The sequence below is a fragment of the Cynocephalus volans genome, chromosome X (genome assembly GCF_027409185.1).
Source record: "Cynocephalus volans isolate mCynVol1 chromosome X, mCynVol1.pri, whole genome shotgun sequence".
Classification (NCBI taxonomy): domain Eukaryota; kingdom Metazoa; phylum Chordata; class Mammalia; order Dermoptera; family Cynocephalidae; genus Cynocephalus; species Cynocephalus volans.
In genome coordinates, this window is record NC_084478.1 from 105,631,988 (window position 1) to 105,646,061 (window position 14,074).

Here is a 14,074-nt window from a genome sequence, read left to right on the forward strand (position 1 = left end):
GACCTGAGTGACTGATGGGCTACCTTCAACAGAAAAAAATTGAACACAGGAAGAGCTCATCTTTTCAGTGGTACCGTGGATATGCACAGCTGCAGCTCTGACACTTGGTGCGATCCTATCATCTGTACTGTTGAATGGCTCATACAAGCCTTACGTACAAGAAGCATCAAATCCTAGAGACATGGAGCAGACAGGAGAACATGATTTCTGCACAGGAACTTATTCAGTGATATTACAGTGATTATACTAATAAGGGGAAGGGTAAATTCTCTAGGTTGCTTTCTTTTCCTTTCCTTTCTTTTTTTCCTTTTCCATTCCTTTCCCTTCTCTTTCTTTTTCTTTTCTTTTTAATCATACTGAAAGCCAAAACATTGAATGGCTGTTCAAAGAGAAAACTGACAAAGACAGAGTGGGCATTAAAATGTACTGGTTCAGTTTTGGTCTCATACTGACAGGAAAGAAAGGCATTTTGATGAAGTATAATTTATGGGAAAAGCTTTAATTAGTTCATGGCTAGGGCTTCTTAAGTGTCTGTTTAATATTTTAAGCTGTACATTTAAGAGGTTCTTGAACAATTATTACTCCCTAAAAGACCAGCAAATTCTCCCATTTTACTATTTTCCTAGGAATCTCTGACTTCCAAACTGTGCACAAGTGTATTCCCTTTCGGCTAAATCCTTTCTACTCAAAGAACTATACGGCTTCCCTCCCGGGTGCTTCCAATTACTGGGTCATGTGACACTGAAAGGCTTCATTTTAGCTAATAGTCTTTTGTCGTGGAATGAGACCTGGTTTATGAAACCACTCTACCTCCCCCACTTCCCAATACTTTGTGTTACTGCTCCTCCATTTTCCTACAAAACCCCGAATATCGCAATGGGAAATAAATTGAAAAGACCCAGATAGGATCTCTCTTTGAACAGTTTTTGGAAAGCTATGGCATGCAATACTACACTGGCCTAGAATTTTTGACAAAAATCAAGTAATGAAGTGCTTTACCTGGCTGAACAACTAATTGCCCTTATGGTGGTGCCTGGGGGAGGAAGGGAAGGGAAATGAAAGGGGTTCTGGACTAAGCCCTTCTAGCAGAATTCAGTATAATGAGAAAAATGAAAGCGTCTTTCGGGTGTCAATGATCTTTGACTCCAGAGCATCTGTGGTAAAAAGCTGACTTGCTGTGACCTTATGCTGTGTAGTGCTTTGTACTTTTGAAAGGACTTGCACTTTTCACATCCATTATTCCATCGTCTCATTTCCTCTCAGTCTACAAACATCCTCAAGTTTCCACCATCCTATTAAATAACCTTCCTGTGAATCTCTCTCCTTCAAGGCTATCAATGGCCACCTAACTGCCAGATCCTGTGAAGACCTCTGAATCCTCATCCCGCTTACTTTCTCTCATGTCTTTCACCAAGTGCAACTGGCTCTGTCCTCCCCCACCTCTCAGAAAACTCCTCAGTCCCCTTTATTAGTGGTTGTCTTCACATGACCCCTAAATATAGGCGGCATCACTAATCGCCTTCATTTGCATTCTCCCCACCCCCAGGTCATCTTAGTCATATCCTCGGGCTGCTTCAACCATTTCTTTTAAGCAGATGACTCTGAGATCTCTCCTGGACGGACCCCAGAGCCACCTTTCGATTGAAAATGATACCTCACTCAGAATATTCCCAACCAAATATGTTCTTCTCCAGCAAACTTATTTTTCCATCCAGGTTGCCTGTGTCACTATTCTGTTCCCAATCTCTAAGGCTAGAAACTCCGGAAGGATCTTGTATTATTCCCTCTCTCCTAATATCCAGCCAGGCAAGGAAGTTGATCACACTGTTTCAGTCTCTTGACTTTTCAACCCATCCCTCACACTGCTAGAGACAGCTTTCTAAAACTCCTTTCTTGGCCCACATCAAAATCTTTCTTTTTTTTTTTTGGCAGCTGGCTGGTACCGGGACTAAACCCCAGACCTTGGTGTTATCAGCACCATGCTCTAACCAACTGACCTAACTGGCCAGCCCCCCAAAATCTTTGATTGTTCCCTTTAATTAACAAAACTAGTGAAAGCTTCAAAGGTCCAAGGAGCAGACTCAAATACGACTTTCAAGCCTCTTCTGGCCCATCCCTCCAGCCATGCCACACTGGATTTTTCATTGGAGCATACCAATGACAAACGTACGTGTGATTACATCTTCAAGTGTGCACATACCTTCATGTATATATAAACGCACATGCAGTTTACTCTGACTGGTATGACCTCATCACCCAACCTCAGCTTTCTCCTCCTCTTAATCCTTCAAGGACCAACACTGCCTTTCTGAAGCCTTCCTTCATTTTCTTTCCCCATTAAAATAAATTGTGTTTTCTATGCTCCCACAGCAATGTTTTCATACCTCTATTATGGCCTTTATTTCATTCTGCCTTCTCCTATAGTTAGTTGTCTGTGTCCTTGACTAAAGTGTAAGTTGCTTGATGGCAGTGACTATCTCATTCATCTCTGGGCCTTTACACAAAGCAATTGCTCAATGAATTAATGTGCAGTGTCAACTCTCAGGGAATTAAACAAATGAAAAGGAATGTTTGGTACAGGTAATGGAAAGTCATAGCTAATTTCCTCAGCCAGGTGAGAACATAGTCTTCATCACTGTCCTGGGCACTGAGGACCTGCTTAAGGTCAGCGTTGAGGACAAGCTCCCCAAACTGTGGATGGCTAAAAGTTGACTCTAGAGGAGTACTTTCAGGAGCTGATGACTGATTGAAGACAGGCAGGAAGTTTTTTCCTCCAAGGTCAAGCTTTTAACAAGTGTCTGCAATGTACACTGAAGGATTTGGCTGTACTCCAATTATGTTAATATATTTTATATATGGGCCTCCAGCATCCAGGCACCACCTCCCTAAACAATTTAATAAGTGTAAATATCAAGGCAGAGTTGTAAATGTGGAACTTGTTTGTAATGTACCAACCTTGTTATTATCAAATGTCATGGGGTATAAGTCATGGCAATTATGCTGCTGGCTTTTTGTTACATTTATTTTACTTTTTAAAGGTGCAGCATATCCCCAGAGGCTTCTCCCGTTCTGCCCTGCCTAAGGAACCTAGCCTGGCTGTATCTTCTGGAGCCACAGAAGGCAGGAACTTCAGGGTTACGGGATTAATAGTAAAAAAGGGACTTCAGGGGTCATTGACTCCACCCACTGACGTTATACCTCTACGTTAGGCTTCACTGTGTGTTTCAGCAATTCAAGTGGTGAGACCTTGTGGGTTTCTCCATACAAGAGATTTCATGATGTAAAATGCAGAATTGTTTCCCTCCTCCTCCATCCCACCACCTGAGCCTGTGGGTGTATGTGTGGCCCTGTCTTGGAGAAGCTGGCTATTTTGCACAAAGCTGTCAAATTTGATTGCCGACTTGCTGTCATACAGTCCAGAACCACTTCTTAAGTGGTCTATTGACAGGTGAAAGTGAGGGGAAGTAGGCCTTATTTTTTCTGGTTTGGACCAGAAAGGCATCCACTACACCCAGCCCATCATTTCTGTTTCCCAGCAGTCCCTTTCTCCTCCCCGCCTCTCACTAAATTGCATCAACCACTCAGAACGGGAAGGGCAGGTGAATCTCTTAACTCCACATAACTAAGCATTCTATGGCAATAGTCCTTTTCCTTCTAGTGGAGTTCTCCTAGTCCATCTGCATGCTTCAGCGGGCTTCCCTGATAGCCTGCCAGGCTGCAGAAATTCTGCTGGCAATTAGGTGTGTTTTTAAGGGCTTTGAAAAGTGCCATTGCTTTCAAAGTTTCCTTGAAAGAGAAGGACCGAAAGGAAAAAATATTTCATCCTTGCACCCAGGAGGTACTTTAAGGGGTCTTATTTCCCCTAATCGCAGCACCTTCCTCCCTTTTTCGTTTATGATCCAACAACCACGTTAACAATAAGCTATTCATCTCTTCATCATTCATTCTGCATATATTCACTGAGCATCTCCTGAGCATCTCCTGCGTGAAAGGCACTATATAATAAGTGAGCAAAAGTCCATGTGTTCCAGGTCTTCATGAGCTTACAGTCAAGTGGGGCATGCCAATGTTAAACAAATCAGTGTATGATTACAACTAAGTGCCTAAGAAGGAAAGAATACATTCTATAGGACAAAATAATGAAGTGTGTGTGTGTGTGTGTGCGTGTGCGTGTGCGTGTGCGCGTGCGCGTGCGCGTGGTAGGGAGGGAAGGGACCTAAGCTAGAGTGGGTGGTCATGAAAGTCCTCTCTGAAGAAATGATATTTAATTGGAGACCTAAAAGGAGAGTATAAGTTAACATAACTATAGAGTCAATGTAAAAGAAATAAAGTCCATATAATGGGATAGTGTATTCAGTCAGCTTTTACTAGGCCGTATTATTATGATTACAAACAACCCCCAAACCTCAATGACCATAGCAAAAGTCCATTGTGGCAGCTACAAGTCATCTGTGACCTTGTCTCATAGGTCTTCATCATTCTAGGATCATTGGACATGCCAACCTTATGACAGAGGGAAAAGAGCAAAAAATGCTGAACCACGCCATGGCTTTAAAGCTTCTGATCATATGTGGTGGAGGTCACTTTGGCTCACATTTCATTGGCCAAGGCAAGTTCTATGACCAAGCCCACGTCAATTCGTCAGGGCACGTGGCAGGCAGCAGGTATGTACTCTCTAACAGGGAAGAAAAATTAATACCCAGAAACAATAATGAAATCAGCCCTTGTTTAAGTTCCACCTATACCTCTTAGTAATAGACATTTTTAACATTTTACTTAACTTCTCAGGGCCTCAGTTTCCTCATCTCTAAAAATGACATTTAAAACAACTGGAGAGAACCTAAGATGGTTTCTCCAGGGTTGGGGCCGGCCCTTAATTTAGGAAGCAGCTTGAGGAAACTGAAAATGTATAATCTGGAGTCTAAGGTTTCTCCATATTTTCTCTTGACATTTTTTTTTTTCCCAATTACAGTGATAGAAAGAAAGCGAGTTTGGGCATGCGACCTTGGACACTAACTAGCTGTGTGACCTTGGGCGAGTTACCTAAACGCTCTGAGCCTTAGACTTTTCCATGGACTATGTAAAATAATCTACAGAATGAGAACATTTCGTGTGTTATAATGCCATACAAATACTAATCACTATTATAATTATCTGACTGCCATGATCACCTCTACTAAGATCCAAAAATCTGTCTCTCATATCCTCAGTTCCATGTTTCAGTCAGCTACCTCAAGTTCACTATATCAAAATCAAAATTATCCTCTCTCCCAGGCAATCCCCATCCAGCTCCCTCTCCAGAGTTTATTATGTTTATCGTGGGCACTGAATTGCTTCTAATTATCACCAGGGTCAGAAAACTTCAAGTTATCTCTGACATCCAAACCCCCACTCAGTTCTACCAGTTCTTCTTTCATAGTCTAGTCTACATTTATCTCTTTCCGATTTCAAAGTCCCCACCCACGCCCAGAACCTAGTGGCTCATTGCTTAATGACCATTACAACTGCTCTTTCTGCCTGCACTTCGGCCCTGTCCAGAGCAGCCTTTTGACCATCTATCTGATTGCCACACTCAAAGCCCTGCAGTGACTCAACAGAGAATACAAAATTAAAGTCCAAACCCTTAAAATTCAAACCCTCAGGCGAGTGGCTAACACCCTCCACAATTTGGCCTGGCCCACTCTTTCCAACCTTTCCTCCCACTCTTGTCCACATACCCTCTGCTGCAGCCGGACCGACTTACCTCATCACTCTCTGAAAATCTCCATGATCTCAATCAACACTGTCCAGGAGCAACGTAACACAAGCCACACAATGTGATTTTAAATTATCTAGCAGCTACGTTAAAAAAAAGTAAAGAGAAACAAGGGAAATTCATTTTAATATATTTTATTTAACCCAGTATATACAACATATTATCCTTTCAACATAAAACCAATATAAAAATTATTGATGAAAAACTTTGCATTCTTTTTCATAGTATGTCTTCAAAATCTCTGAGTATTTCACACTAATGGCACATCTCAATGTGCACACACTAGCCACATTTCAAGTGTTCAATAGCTGCATGTGGCTAGAGGCGACAGTATTGGACAGCAGAGATCTAGCCCCCAGCCAGCAGCTCTGCTTGACATGCCTCCCACTCAATCCATCCCCGGTGGAAATAATGCCTTTCAAAGACCCAGCTCCATAGCCCACATGCTCTAAAAAGTCTTCCCAGATTCTCTGAACTGAAATTCATCCTTCCCCTTTCTCTCCCATGCTACCGTACACATTTTATTATATATTTTTAAGTGTTTTGAGTAGATGAAACATTCATATGTTTCAAACTCAGAGAGGGCACCGAAGGGTGTGCCCACCCCTTCTTCCCCCTGCCACCCTAATTCCCTTCCCTAGAGGCAACCAATCTTATTAGATTTTTGTGTATCTTTGCAGAGAAATTCTTATACATATACAAATACATATGTAAACATACATCTCTTCTCCCCATTCATTTTAACAAATGGCGGCATACTAAACATACTGTTCTGTATCTTACATTTTTGCACTTAATAGTCTATCTTAGAAATCATTCCACATGGAATGTACATAAAGCATTTCATTGAACTTTCTATGATATTTGTGTGTACTTCCTTGATAAGGCTTTCAATTCTAGAGGGTATAGATTTTGTCCTCTTTTCCATATCCTTGCATAGCTCTACACCTTGGAGTCTGGTACTATACATAATACTCAGTAAATGTTTGTTACACTAAATTGCTCAAACTGTTACCATATTAATCTTCCTAAAATGCTCTTTTGCATATGGCACGCTCACCCCCATGAAAATATCATTAGCTTCTAATTGTCCACAGCATTCATTTCACATTAGAGGACCTTCGCAATCAGGCCCAACTTTTCTTTCTAGACTAATCTTAATTCTCCAGAAATATACCATTTGCTTTAACCAACAGGTCTTCTCACTGGCGCCTTGCGACAGGATGGTATGTTTGGTTACCTATTTGTGTGTGTGTGTGTGTGTGTGTGTGTGTGTGTGTGTGTGTGTGTGTGTGTGTGTGTGTGTGTGTGTGTGTGTGTGTGTGTGTGTGTGTGTGTGTGTGTGTGTGTTATTCTTAAGTCCAGTCACCTAGACTATAAGCCCCTGAGACAGGGGTAATGTCTAATGCCTTTATTTATGCTCACTGCATACTTGATGGACTTGTAAATATCTTTCTCCAGGCCTTTTTCCAGTGAGCCTGGCCTGCCCCAGGCTGGATGATAATTGCCCAGGTTCTATATTTCCTCTTGGCAGAGACAGAAAACAGTTTGTTTCTCTAATCCATTTTTCTTTTTAAATCATTCTTTCGTCATTCAAGTGATTCTCAAGCTAGAGAACTGGTAGGCAGAGGCAGTGACAAGGCTCAAAGCACAAAATAAGCATAATTCTTGTGAGGGAGACTTTCTTCCCTATGATTTTGTCTAGAATTCCATTTATTTAAATCTGAAATCACCGACTGCTATGGATTGAATTAAGTTCCCCAAAGTTACACGCACTAGAAACTTAACCCCCACTGTGACAGTGTTAAGAGGGTGGGAAATCCTAGTGTGGTGATTGAAAGGTGGGTCCTTGAAGAGGTGATTAGATTGTGAGGACTGTACCCTCGTGAATGGATTAATCCATTCATAGTTTAATGGGTGGCAATGGGCATGGTTCTGAGGGCTTTAAAAGGAGAGCAACTGAGAATCTTTGCTCTCTCTCTTGCTCAGCCATTTTTGTCACATGATACCCTGTGTTACTGTTGGGAAAACAGAATAATTTAATCAGGTCCCCTCGCCTTAGGTCAGGTTGGGAGTGGTGCAGCACATTCTTTGTGGGCAGGTAGTGTGTGTGGGTGGAGTTAGCACGCATGCACGGTGCTGCGGCTTGGCTGGCATCTGCCTCAGGTGTCTGCCCGTGTGGCCATGCTCTAAGAACTATGGCTTTCAAGGACCTTTTCACCAGTTACCTAGCTCATAGACCTGTGTGTGAGGGGTCCCCAGATCCCTCACACACCAGGCTGGGTCACAAACACATACTCTAACCACTAGGCATATTTCCTCCCTTAGCTTGAGAAAGCCGCTGCCGCTATGGTATGGATTGCTTGAAAGTATTGTGTCTGCATCCCTTTTGTTTCCTTTGCCCTTCACTTGGTGCAGAAAGAACTGTGCTGCTTTTCTACTGAAACTCTTGATATTTTCTCTGCTACTAGCCAAGGAAGGCTCTCTGTCTAGGCTCTTCCTTTCTACTCAGAATATGCTCCACGGACCAGCAGCAGCAGCAGCAGCAGCACCAGGGAACTTGTTAGAAATGAAGCATCTCAGGCATCATCACAGACTACTGAAGCAGAATGTGCATTCTCACAGATTCTCAGGTGATTCATGTGCACATTAAAACTTGAGAAGCAGTGCTCTCCATCTTCTGGAATGCTCCCTTAGCCATTCCTTGCTGGAGTATTCTGGACACAGAAATCTAAAATCTATGCCTTGAAAGTGAGGGAATCCTTTAAGCTGCTCCCTGTTCTCTGGCCTTGAGGAGCTCCAGAGTCAGTCAGAGGCCATGCTCACAGTAGATCTTGCTGTCTTTAGAATAAAAATACATGTGGATGAAATGAAAAGACAGCCACATGTGAGCCATGATTTCCATCCCATATTTTGTTCATGTCCTCCTGGTGTCTCACACTGCCACACACTCTCTTTTATGTAATGCGGACACTTTTAATTAAAAGCACTGGAACCTTTGAGAATAGATAATCCTTTAAAAATTAAGTTTATCTGTATTTACAAGCCTCCATTTATTTGGCGGTGACAATAGTATTAAAAAAAACCCCTGCCTCTGAAGGCATATAGAGGAATGATTAAGCTAATTTACAATAATTGCATTAATCTTGATATATTGAATTGTAGTGTCTAACTCTCTGAGTTCTCTTGATCTGAGGTAAAGGAAAAATATATCACCCTGTTCTGCATTTTACCTCTGAATCACAGTGGAAACCCGGCCCAAGAGTGCCAGCCTGTCACCCACATTATCCATGTGATGGATGCTGAGAGATCTGGGAGCTGCTCTTCACTCCACTCCCAACATCTAATTGCCATTGTACTCATCTTTTGCTTTCAGATAGAAATTTCATGTTCAGAAGCAGAGCCATTAGCAGCTATTAATTTCTTAGCTCTAATAAATTGTCCAGACCAGAACTTAATTGAGGAAGTCACTCAGCAACAGGACACAGGACAAAAGAATATGATGAGGGAAAGGTGGGAATGGGTTGAAACCTAACCAGCCAGAAAGGCCAGGAAGGGACCCAGCACGGGGAGGGGGTAATGACATACACACGGGTCAGCTTGGCCTACTTCCTGATGGTGGACTGATCATGGTTCAGGACAGTCCCGCTGGCTGCCATTTCTAAAGATTCCTACAGTTTCACCCCTACACCTCTCCAGGAAGCACCTGGACTGGGAAGAGCCGTGGTATTTCAGGTGATGTGAACTATTTCTTCTGCCCACCCCTGCCTGCCTGAGCTTGTCCACTTCTCTCCCTGATGGGACTGGCTGGGTCAGGCCTGGTTTTGTTTTTTGAGTGACTCAGGTCTCAGCCACTGATCCAGAAGAGAAGCCCCCAGTCACACGTGTAGCCCTTTCACATCAGATGTGTGCAATTGCATTGAAAGGAACCATGAGCTCTCCAAGACATTTTGCTGACAGTTGTCCCATTATTTTACTTTTAGGAAAGCTACACTCTTCATCTCTGGCCCTCTGTGAGCTCTACTCCACCAGTGATTGCAATTTCAAAGTTTCCTGAGGGACTCTGGCCAGATGTAACTAATAGCTTATCGTGATCTGGTATCTGGAATATGGCCATAAACACTAGGGAGAAGATCATCATATGCACGCGACATTGTATGAGTGTCTGTCTCCATGTTTTGACAAGAAGCATTGAAGTTGAAAAACAAACAAAAAAAAACCATTGTTTTTGAATTGGAAACAGAGTACTTGGTCTCTGAAAACATGGCCATACAGACAGACCACTTTCAACAGGAAAGGGCATTGTGTGTTGGACTCTCTTGGTGTCAAGCCTTTAAAGATAGACATTATCAGCAAGAAACAGTTGCGGGTCATCATTGTTAATATTTCCATATGCTAAAGGCCTTCTGAGGGGCTGAGTGCATTCTACATTGATTATCTCGTTCATCCTTGAGGGCTTTTGATTACCTTGGGGGATTCAGGGGACAGGAGGAGTCGACACACAAACACATACCCTTTAAGAGTTCACAAATGCTTTTACATTTATTTATCATCTTGTTTGAGCCACAGACAAGTCTGTGAGGTCTACAGAGGTTATCAAGCCCTGTTTGTGAAAGAGCAGCATCTGAAAGCCAGGGCTTGCAGCTCCGATGCCCCACTCTTTGCACTGCATCCCAAATGCCTCAAGGGCAGCAGCAGTCAGCGCCACTGTTGCTGTAGGTGGCATCCCCAGTCTTTAACTTCCAAGGATGTAGGGGTAGCCCATGCTTCAGAAGGGGGGCAACCAGACCTCTTCCCCTGCCTCATTTGCTCTTTTTTTTTTTCTCACACTCTGACTCGTTATTGAAGGTTTGCCATTCTAAATGCATTTTCTCAATATCCGTCTCCTTCCCTCCAACCCCAGGGAGTATTTTAGCCTCCATAGATCCTGTAGGTCTTTCTTTGCATCTTTATGCCATTCCTCCCCCTCCCCTGCCTCTTGCAATGACACTGCTATGCCCTTACATACCCAATTGAGAGTCCAGGCTCCTGGTGTGCATGGCCATCTTATTTCTACCAGAAGCCAAACTTTTACTAATCTTTATCTCCTTTCTCAGGAAACCAATATGCTTATTTTTCTCTGCTACATGAGGTGACATAATATCAATAGAATCTTTCAAACTATTTCTCTCCCACCCTGATTCTGAAACATATAGCCCCTTGAGAAACACTGATCTATTATTACTAACCAAGTTTTATTATATTTGAAACTACTTCCATGTATATCACATGAAACTGTTTCCTCCTTGAGGACAGGGAGGTGATCTGGTTAGTCTTTGTATCTGCAAGTGCCAGAGTGCCAGGTATGTAATTTGTTGGACAAATACATGAATAAACAGTGCCAGAAGAGGACATATTCAATGCTACTGCATCAGTTTTCAGTCTTGCTCTGTTTTTAGCAAAAGTACAAATTCGAAGTGTTTAAGATTCTTTAATACCTGACTGTGAATAATGTCAATGAAAATGACAAGAGTTCCCTTCTCTCCTCCCCCCATTCTGTCTATTATCCATCGAGTCTTTACTGCTCAGGTCCTATATGCCTCTGCTTGATTAATTATACACTTTCTACTTTCATCTTGAATGTTTAAACTGACAGTAATTGCCTAGAATGGAATGCATGACCTCTAAGAATTTAAGACTACTAAAATAGGGCTGGTTTCACACTCTAATCTGCTATCATAATAATCCTCAGGAGAGTTGATTCAGTGACTTAGAAGAGGCTGCCGTGTCAAAATAAAGGTTCAGATCAGCTCCACTGGTCAGTCTACCATCTACACCTGAACTTGAAAATACCTTCGTGTTGTTAGTTGTTCACATATCTATTATACCTATTACACCCATGCATCACTAAGTTTTTTTGTTTTGTTTTTGCTTCTTTTCCATTTTCAATCTATCAAAACTTTTGTAAAATATAATAAAAATAAATTACTAGAAAAATATGATAAAAAGTTATATGAAATAAAAGCTCCCCCCTTTTTAATGAATCAACAGAGATAAAAGTACGCTATCAAATTATCAAACTGCTATAAGGTTCCCGAATGCTTACTCTCAACAGTTACACTTACCTCATTGTGGGCCATCGTCAATCTGCAAAGCAGGATGTGAGTGCATGAGATTGTGTGCTTATCCCAGCCTTAGCCAAGCCTTATTAAGGCTCGATTTGTCTCTGGATCCCCAGGGCCTCCCCTCCATCATGAGTAATGATTATCATCATGTCCAAGTGAACACATGTGCCCTTCTGTGAAGAACTAGAATTGTTGTGAGTGACCCAGCTCTATAACCAAAGGTGCAATCTCTAGAGACAGTCTTAGGTTAAAACTCTTGTTTAGCCACTTACCAGCTATGTGATCTTCAGCAACTTACTTAACCTCTCTGTACCTCAGTTTCTTCATTCTTCATCTTCATAAATTGAGAATAATTATAATATCTGTCTCATAGGGAGGTTGTGAGGATTAAATGATATGATGCATTTAAAATACTTTGGAAAGTGCCTGGCACATAGTAAAATTCAATAAGATTGGTTATTATAGCTATTTGACTGTCTTCATCCATTTAGGCTGCTATAACAAAATACCATAAACTGGGTGGCTTATAAACAATAGAAATTTATTGCTCACAGTTCTGGAGTCTAAGTCCAAGATCAAGATGCTGACAGATTTGGTGTCTGATGAGGGCCCACTTTCTGGTTCATAGACTACAACTTCCTGCTGTGTCCTCACATGGTGAAAAAGGCTAGCTAGTTCTTTGGGGTCTCTTTTGTATGGGCATTAATCCCAATCATGAGGGCTCTGCCCACACGACATAAACACCTCCAAAAGTCCCTACCTCCTAATACCACTACTTTGGAGATTAAGATTTCAACGTATGAATTGGGGAGGGGGGAGTGGGGAGGATACAAACATTCAAACCATAGCATGGGAGAGGGAAATTCTAGGTTTGCAGTCCCGGGCCACTCATCCTGTGACTCTGGGATTATGGAAATTACTTCATTCAGAATGCAAGTCTGAGACTTGGCAGGATTGCTAAGGCATGTTGTCTCTTTTCTCTCTTCTCCTGCTCAAGGTGATTTCTCATTGCTCCCAACAAGGCTCCTGCAACCTAGGCTATTTACTACTATTTCCTTGTACTCAACTGGGTAATTCTCACTTCCCAACATTTTCTCAGTACCACCATCTAACTGGAATGCCCTCTTCTTTCTTCTTTATCACAGGCATTTTTCTTGTTCAAGATCAATCTCCAAATTAGCTCCCATAAGCAGAGGTTCTCTAACTTTAATGTCCATCAGAATCACCTGGGGAGCCTGGTAAGCATGCCCGTGCCTGAGCTCCACCCCGATTTCTGACTTATCAGGTCTGCTCTAGGGCTCAGGAATTTGATTTTTTTTTTTTTTTTAAATAGGCCTCTTCACTCCCCACCCCTCCAACTGCCAGGAGACTCCAAGGCATTAACTTTTTTTGGATCACTGACTGAGAAATACTGTTCTATAAGAAGACACTAGTTAACATCACTTGAATCAATTCTCTCTCCAGATTTCCTTAAATGCTAATACTTTTAATAAAGTAACACCTTATTAACTCAGTTCCATTAAATTAGAATTCTTGATAATTGGACAGAAGCCGGGCTGCCAAAAAGAGAGGTGGGAGGCTGAAGATGGATCTCCCTTCAGCATGATGAGTAGAGCTAGCTATGCATGTATAGATAGGTGCCAAGTAATTCCTTGCTAATTTATTCATTGACTTAACGTTCCTTGATTAGTCCACTCAAGACTTCGTCCACCATTTTATCTCAGCTTGGATTACTGCCCTAGCCTCTTACCTGGTCTCCCCACTTCCACTCTTGCTGCCCACATAGATACCCATGTGATCTTTAAAAAGTAAAATTTGGGTGCCTGAATAAAACCTTTCAATGGTTTTCTGTCGATCTTAGGCTAATGACCAAGTGCTTTATCAGGGTCTACAAGGCTCTGCACAGTCTGGCCCTGCGTGCTTTCCAGCCTTATCTTGCTTCACTCTCCCCACTTCTTTCAGTTCCATGACTAGGACACTTCCTCCTGCTACAGAGCCTGTGCATATGCTTTTCCATCACTTTGGAATGTTCTTCTCAGCATTTCCTCCCCTCACCACACACCCACCCAAACATGCACTTCTTAGTTAACCCCCACTCATCTTTTAGATCTTGGCTCAAATGTCTCTTCTACGGAGATACCTCTCTGGCTTCCCACTCTAGGTCAGTGTAAAGCTACACGACTAGGCCAGTTGTCGAGTAAGGCAAATCATAACT